This window comes from Limulus polyphemus, unplaced genomic scaffold, assembly GCF_000517525.1.
Source record: "Limulus polyphemus unplaced genomic scaffold, Limulus_polyphemus-2.1.2 Scaffold256, whole genome shotgun sequence".
In the NCBI taxonomy this organism is placed as follows: domain Eukaryota; kingdom Metazoa; phylum Arthropoda; class Merostomata; order Xiphosura; family Limulidae; genus Limulus; species Limulus polyphemus.
Window position 1 is genome coordinate 4,764 of NW_013665866.1, and position 9,106 is coordinate 13,869.

At 33.8% G+C, this 9,106-nt stretch overlaps 1 pseudogene; it reads left to right on the forward strand.

Moving 5' to 3' along the window:
- Nucleotides 1–1,447: 1,447 nt before the first annotated feature.
- LOC106478859 lies at nucleotides 1,448–3,758 on the forward strand (annotated as a pseudogene).
- Nucleotides 3,759–9,106: the final 5,348 nt, after the last annotated feature.

Sequence of the window (9,106 nt, forward strand, 5' to 3'; positions counted from 1 at the left end):
TCAAGTTACTTTAGTGAAGTAATAGATGTCGGGTCATGAGTCGTACGAATGAAAGAGACGCGGTAAGATTTGAAGGTTTATTTGCACACAACAAAACTAACAGGACTGATATAACTACTTTTAGATATTCGTACACACACACACGTTTATTTTCTTTCATTCTAATAAAGAGTTTCAAGCTATTCAGCTTTCCAACTAAATTTAGTTTACTTCACTGTGGGGTGTTTTTGTCCACCACGGGGGAATCGAACTCCAGAATTTAAATCCGTAAAACCATAGACTTACCGCTGACCCATCGGGGGACACGGTGAGGCAAATTAATTTTGCGCTGTATAGCTTTTTATAGACCTTTGACCGAATAATTGCATGAAGGTGATATTTTTGATGCTGACTGTACTCGGTAGAGTATTATTTAGGAAAAATAGCTTTGCTGCTACAGTAACGATTATACGATTCACAGTGGAAACTTTATTCAAATATTATGATAGTAATAACAAAAACTCAAGTAGTTTTAAAAAGCTAGACATTCAAATAATTATCTCATTTCAAAGGAATAAATGACATCAAGGAAAGATAATAAATATATCTTGGAAGCGATTTTATTTATTTATTTAGTTAGTTAGTTTTTCGAATTTACTTTTCGACTTACTCAACACCATATAACAATACATCTAGCCACAGTAAGAAAAACCTCATTCAGTTTACCCCAAAGACACTATCTGTGAAAATCTACTAGTTTTGAGACTTTTTAAAACATGATTATTTTCACATATGCAGTGAAGATTATACCAATCAGTCCCTCAGTGGCTCAGCGGCGATTTTGATACCGGTGGTGAGTAGAGTACAGATAGCCCATTGTGTAGTATTGTGCTTATAAGGACAAACACACGTATCAAACTAGCCAATACCGATTGATTGGGTAATGATTAATTAACACTTATTTTACAGTTACAATAAACGAGACGTTAGTCTACTGTAAACTGGCCAATAAAATGTTCTCTAAGAAGGTCTATACGATGGAGTTACGGATGAGGTTTATTACTAGGGGCATATAAACCATTATAAGACTAAACCTTGAGTTTTAAAAATGCGCTCTTTCTGTGAACGGGATATCTATATTTTCAATAAAACGGGACTCTTTTTTTTTAAGGGGTCTTAATACTATGCTCAAATATTTCATGATTCTAGATTTAAATATAAGCCTTAAAACAGAGTTTTTGTGCTTATACGAGTAAGCATATTAATGTGTGTCAATTAAAAATGTAAAAAATGTATTAATCAGGAAATATACAACATGAATCGACAGACGATATTATCGTTGAGCAAATTGTTATGTATAGTGTAATTTTCTTGGAAGTAAAATTTACTGAATGTTCGTAAAATGTTCATTCATGTGAATGTCTTTTGTATACAGATAATTTTCATAAATATCTTTTGCTATTTCAGATTACGCTTCTAGTAGTATTGGTTGTGTTTACTAGCACTCTGACGGAGTCTACACCTCTTACAACTATTAGAAAGCAGCAGACAAAAGAGAATAACCGCCACGGGCAGCAAGAAATGACACAGAGAAGTAATGGAAATGGATATTTTCAGAAACCTGGTGGTTCGTTTTTTTTTACTAACGTGGGACCTAATAGTTTTGAGTATCGCGGAATGTTCGAACCAGGGAAAAGTTCAGTTGATTTCAAGAAAGAGTTTAGTTCTTTTTTTAAGGATTTTCCTGATTTCCCAAAGTTGCCCAGTTTTGAAGAGTTTTTCAACAATGTGCCACCTTCTTCCACTACAACCTCTGCTCCTAATACGACGCCGAGTCTTTTTAAATTTAAGTCTCCATTTGCAACTAATCGTCCACGGTCTTTAACGAAAATTAAATCTCGGTTAATTTCGAAAGGCCCACGTGTTATTACAAATATCAAATCTCCTAATATCTCACGCTTTATTACAAATATTAAAACATCAAAAGTTAAGAACAACTCAAGTTATGTTAGAAATGGAAACAATAATTCCATATTAAAGGGAAGTAAGCCAGAATATGATACCAAAAGTCTTACTATTCCAAACAAGGAAGGTCGCACATTCAGAAACCCAACACAAAGAACCAGTAAATCAAACTTTCAGGAAAATCAAGGTTTCAGAAAGGATTTTCAACGAAAAGGGCCACAATCACCTTACATTCCTCCTGAAGAACCAATCTACGATATTCCACGTAGAAAGACCATTACATCTCCACCTAAATCACTTAGTTTTGGAAGTTTCAAATCAAAAGATCCAAAACAAGCGGGACACAAGCCAAACACCATTCTTCGTCGACAAGGATTTCTTCCACCATCTGAAGGTGAGGGGTATTTTCCTAGATATGATATCTTCAAAGGCAAAACACGAATTAAAGAGTACCCGCAGATTTTCAGCTTCAACGACGAGCGAATAAACATTGTAGAGTTTGATCGAGATAAAAAAAACGGGAGATCAGAGGTTTGAACAAAGCAGACGTATTAGATCCGGACAATGTTCCTCGGAATAAATTCCTAATTCTTCATGGAGGTGTTTATAATGAAGATGGTCCCTCTCAAATAAACCTCAATGTTAATCATGATTCTTTCAGATCTGTTCAACGAGATTTTTATGACATATTTACAGATGATGAAAAATTCGAAAAACACGGTTTCTTGCTTAAAAATCTTTGAAGACTACAGAACTGCTCTGATCAAGTGCGTAGTTTCCTATTTTGATCTAAACTAGATATGTATAACTTCAATGATAGTGGAGAGAAGATTAATAAACCAAAGTTATTTCCCAGCAGACAGAAAAATAAACTATAACGAAAAATATGTTTAAAAATCATAGATTATATGACGTATTAAAGCTTTACATAATGTATTTCAAGAAAATGTGTCTTTGTGTCCATTGGTAGCAATTATTTTGCAAATAAAACAGTTTTCATTATGAAACAGTTACAAGATATCGTGATTCAATATTTAACACAGGATTGCGTCCCTCAACCAGAGGCGAAGTAGTGTTTTGGGTGGCAGGACAAGGAACAAGAAATTCTAGCAACTGTTTATTGGAGGTGTTGCAATTGAAAGTCCGGAATCTGCTGTTTCCAAGTACGCAATCCATATGGCGGTTGTACCTTGTTCTTGATCTACTGATATGGCAGAAGGCTGCTACTACTATCGCTAGTGTTAATGTCATCACCAAACCTATTTTCCAGTACCGCCACAACATTTTTTGTCTTGACAGATGGAATTGCCTCAACAAGAGCTTTAAAAAAATCCTATCGTAATCGCATCCACAGCGGCTGCACAATTTGTAAGTTGAACATCTCAGAACAATGATCCTTGCACCTAGAGGTACTCGAGAGAATAATGATGAATGATGATAACATGCCAAAAAGTAGCAAAGTTCCAATCACGGTCAGCTGGGCTAGGATCTATCTGCTGAAGATTTATTAGGCTCTGGTATGAAAACAGATGCAATGACGGGCAAAATAGAAGGAAGAGTACCCATTGGTTATTCGAGAAGAAATACTGTCATCACCTGTGTGTTTTCTACCAATGATGTAGCCAGTCATAAGTCGGTCAATGTTTGCCCGATTTGGAAGCTATAAATTGTAGTCGTAATAATTTATCTTATATACGTTTTTCGTAAGTTTGACCAAAATTAAATCCCGGTTTTGTAACTTCTAATACCTTCCACCGAAACACCTCTGATTGAGGGAGAGATCCTGTGTTGATTGAAAATACGTTTAATTTTGAGGTTATTTAGAAAATTAGGTGAAAATATTACATATATATATATATATATATATAAGTACTCAAGAACAACACCTTTAAATAATGATATCAGTAAAAATACCAACATTACTTTTAGTCACCTATTATATTAAATAACCTGATTTTACATGTTTTCTGGTTTTGCTGGCAAAGTTTTGAGCAAAATGTAAAGGCGTCTAACTGCGACGTTAAGAATCTATGAAAATTATCATTTGGTAAAATGGTGTGTTGCTGGTGTTACCTATTGTTGTTGTTATTACAATGAAAATAACATATCATATTCTGAACCTTTAATTGAATAATCATATGATATTCATACTCACTGAAAAAAAAAGAAAAGAAGCTAATATAGAAATACAGCATATATTGAGCTTGTAGTTATGTTGATGAAAAAATGCTTTCTTGAAGCTTTCTGTAAGAAACAGGTCTCAACCTTTGACGTTTGAGTGAGACGTAATCTATTTCTACGAATTTTAGTTTTTGAGTAATAATATTTGGTGATAATATCAAAAGTGTGCAAAAGAAGGAAAGAAACGATATAGGTAAAAGTTTGTCTACTCGAGTCTTCTCAAAAGCTGAAATTAAAAATGAACAGCAGGTATTTAGTTTTAATATACGTATACTGAGAAGTTAATATAGAAAAGAAATGTAGAAGTTGTTATTTCCTTTTATAAAATCTGAATGAGGCGAATAATCTTATTTTCACCCTTTAGATTTAACGTGTCATAAGATTCTTTCATAATAATTTGCTATATTTTTCATAAGGTTTTTAATAAAACACTGACTGTAGATTCTTTGGAGTTCATATATCGCGAGTGGTATACGGTTGCTACTAGCACACGGTTTCACAATAAAAACTTGTACGATTCCATCCCTTGTGTATTTGACCTTGCAGTCTATGTTATAATAACTGTATATGATGCATTACATTTTATTTTATGTGAAATTTCAAAGTGTCTAATTCCTGCCTAATTCGTGCACGACAAGCTTACATAATTTAAGAATATCGCCCATGTAAATATATTAATAATTAGACTGTACTTCGAACAACTAGCTTTCTTCTTGAACCACAAGGCAACGTTTAAAGTACTAACCTTCTGAATATGAAAGAGATATTGCCTAGACCGATTTGAGAAACAAAATTAGTGTTCTTTACTACGTTAGTGTTATTTTAGCTAGATTCTTAGATTATACACGCATTGTTATTATTATTATTTGTAAGATTAAACCGAAGCAGATTCTTTTTTTCATAAAAGGAGGACAAGAAAAAAGTTAATTACAAAATATATCAAAATCATACGTGCTGTGTCAATAATAAATATTCAAGTTCACGAACGCGGGGTTAATGGCTTCTAAAATGATGAAGTAATGAGTTCTAAAGTGGACGCCCTCATTATTCTTAACATAAGTTATCAGAAACTAGTTCTCCTCGAGAACTTTAACCTATTTATGTTCAACAACAGTATAGACAGACAAACATTTTTGTTTATTATTTTTTTTTTGTACTGTTGAAACCTGTTTCATATTTTCTTCTCTTTCAATTATATTTTCAGTAACTAATGAGAACACTTCTGCCTGAGGAGCAACTAACCTTAAGTCTTAACGAGACTGTGGCGGTAGTTCGGAATATTAGGCTAAGATAAAATGTGATTCCTACCTATACGAGTTATAAAGATGATTAATGCATTGACCGTAACATATTTTGTTAGTGTGTGAATGTTTTGACCTCCAGTTATTTAGATGAGGTTAATATTTTAATGTTAATTGAAAGTAATTTTTTCTTTAGAATATAATAACCAACAAAAAGGGATTATGAAAATGTGTATTTGTGTATTAATAACATTATAATCTGCAAATCGAGGTATTTTAAGATGTGTACCACTACCTGCTAGTAAGATTCATTTCTATTTTTCCAATGTACTTTGAAAACATCATAGGAAAAACAATCCAAGTACCTAAAACAAATCCGATATAGTGCTTACCAACGACAACAAAAATCTCTAATGTGACAAGTTTTTAAGATGGAGCTAGTTTCAGGAGTCAATACCAAGTAGCTAGTTGGAGAGGGGCAAGAACGGAACGTGTTTGTGTGAAATTGTAGCTCTCATTTCTTGATGTAGTAATGAACTTACTGAAGTGATAATTTTTAAAGTAATCTCAGACTACCTTTGTTTCATGAGATTTCAGTAAGATTTCATACAAAATATGAATGCCAACTTTGAACATGTTGCGTGCTAACAATGGTTTCAACTCTGATAGAACAACATCCAAATGTTTCTACACCATGTAAAGTTGGGTCCAACCCAGATCTCCCCTGCTGTAAGCACTTTTTAGTGTCTTGGTACAAAAACAATGGATAATAGTGAGTGGCTAGGATTAGAGTGTCTGTTTTTCGTGGAATGGTAGGGAATTTCAGGTGAAATTGTTTATTTTTGTTCCAGATAAGACAGAAGGAATGCTCAGATCTGCCTAACGCTACATCAAGTGTGGGATAGATGCTGGAAAGCTATGACTGTTGCCACTCCTGCTCCATCAAACTAGTAGTACTCAAGATAAATTTAGCAGTAATCAGCTTACATCCAAACTCGTACAGAACTGAGTGAAGCTTGATATGCTATAGTAATGTTATACAGTATTAACATGGAAATCCTTGTTAATACAAGAGTTGCCAGTACTCTGGTCAACCACACAGTTTATAAGACACTTGTCACAGCGACTTAGCAAATGTCAGTAGAAAGGCATGTTTTCAGCTTTCTCTTGATTCTATCTCTTAAAGAATGAAAGTTATTGTTGTTTCCAATCTAGGTTCAGATACTGGTATTTTAATGATGAGCCTAATATAGAATGTGTCATTCAGTTGTGCAACAGATGAACTATAATTTATGGTAAAAAAAAACATCGATGTCAACCTCACTGAGCCCAAGAATTGACTGAGACAAACTCTTTTTTAGGAATCCGTCTGAGTGATGGTGTAATCTTAATGCTGATCTGTAGCTAAGGATATTTGGCTATTCGGCTTCCTAATGGAATATATATCAGCATAATGAATAAAGAAGTAGCTGTAACTAGCTGCATAGATAAATTAGTTCAGTCATACCAAATCCAGAAAAATAAATTCAAGGCTGCTGGAACATCTGAAATTATTGGTGGATGACAATGACAAAATCTCAATGAGATTTTTGTTGAATACGCCAGTGTGTTTCTGGGACCAGATGTCTGTTTGAGTCAGACACAATTGTAACAGCTACCATATAGAAAAATATGATGCATGTCCTATTAGACAACTACTTTACTGGTTTCCATGGCCAGCAGTGAGATAAGTCGACGTTGAAGGATGGGATATTACAACCTTCAGAGAGTGCTGAACATTTCCAGTAGTGATTGTCAGAAAGAAAGGGCATGTCAAGGTTCTGTGCTGATTTTAGATGGATTAAAGCAGACACATATCGTTGCTGTTGTGTTGTTGCTGACATACAAATGCCTGGACATATTGGGAGGCACCTGTTGGATCATTACATAAGACCTGAGAGTATACCTAAGATTGCTTTCAGCACTCACGATGGTTTATACAAATTCTGCTTCATGTCATTAAGCCTATATAACGAGCCTGACACTTTTGAGCAGCTTACATAACCTACACTGAGAGGGCTGCAATGTGAAAGGTTCTTGACTTATGTCATTGATATCTTGGTATTTGGGGGAAGCAGAAATTATAGGCTGTTCTAACCCTATGTGCACTACAATGCTCCTAAATAACATAATCTAACTATTTTCTTCCTCTTTACCTCACAGACTATCTTAGCCACGTACTGTACTAAAGAATCTTCTGTAACAATAACCTCTTTAAGTTTTTCATTCCAATCCCTATTTGTGTTATTTGTTATCCTCCCCTTCTCAAGTTCATCATCTTCACAAGCTAAGTATTATTACAGGCTGCTCCTTATAATTCAATCTACTCTAACTAGCCCTATTATTACTATTTCTAATTTTCTAAAAGTCATCATTAGCCTGTGTATCCTTCGCATACATAAGCTTAATTTCCTCTTGAAAACTTGCTGCCATTTCCAAAAGATTACACTTCTCTTTACCTATAGCTTTTACCATATTTAACAACAAGTAAAAGCTTGGAATGGTCTATTCTTTCATTGATGGTGTGTCTGTGTTTAAACAATTCTATTCAAAAGAAGCTAACTGTTAAGTCCAAGGTATTAATAAAGACATTCAAAGAAAAGGATCATAATGCCCTACTTCTGTTATGATTATCTGTGGGGATGAAATTACAACTAGATCACTAGGGCTGAATAGTAGGTTTAGGATAATATATAAGGAAGAGAAGTTTGGTTGGATTTATGAGATTAGTTCAATGAGAAAAGGGAGATTTTTGGAATGGATGTTATAAATTTAAATAGGGTAGGGGTTGGCTTATTTTCAAGCACTATTAACTCAATTGTAAGGACAACTGTAAACTAGGATTAGACATTGGAAAGGGCTAAAATAACGAAGAAAAAACAGATGTAGAGAGGGGTATAATGTGGGAACAAGGTACAAAGGTAGTTTTAGTAGCAGACTAATTTATCATCAATGTAATGCTAGAAGTATAAACAATAAAATCAATAAAATAGATGACTTTAGAGCACAGGTCGGAACAGAGAATTTTGATATAGTGTGAACAACTGAAACATGCCTAAGTGTAGACAATTATGATGACAGGAATTTTTTAAATACAGGATTAAAGGTTGTTTAATAGGAATAGAGTACTAAAGAGACTTTATATGTAAAATGTGAGTTACAGCCAGTTCAAGTTGAGGATATCAAAGTTAATAACAATGAGGTTGAACCTATTTGGGTTTCTGTTAGTAATTATAAGGGGTGAAAGGTTTTTAGTTAGAATTTGTTACATACCACCAGATGAAGATATGAAGAAACTCTCAAGAGAAAGATAAAGAATTCAACTGTCAATGAGGTTATAATTATGGAGGATTTTAATTTCAGATTGGAAAATATTAGAGTCAAATCATGAGGGAGAAACGGTTTTTAGAAACTTTTCTGGATTGTTTTCTTTAACATTTGTTACGTATTAGAATTTCGAATAATCCGAAGCCGAGTTAAATAATTTAAGTTTTAATAGATGAATTGTACCCTGGATTTAGTATTTAAATATATGCCGCTATATTAGTCAATTTACGATATTTGCAAACAAGAGTGATACACACACTGTTTTCGTTTTTAACGCAAATACGTTTTAATATACACACAACAGTACCATTTACAATAACAATTATTACAGATAGTTACAACAAACAATGATTTATAAACGGGGCCCCGGCATG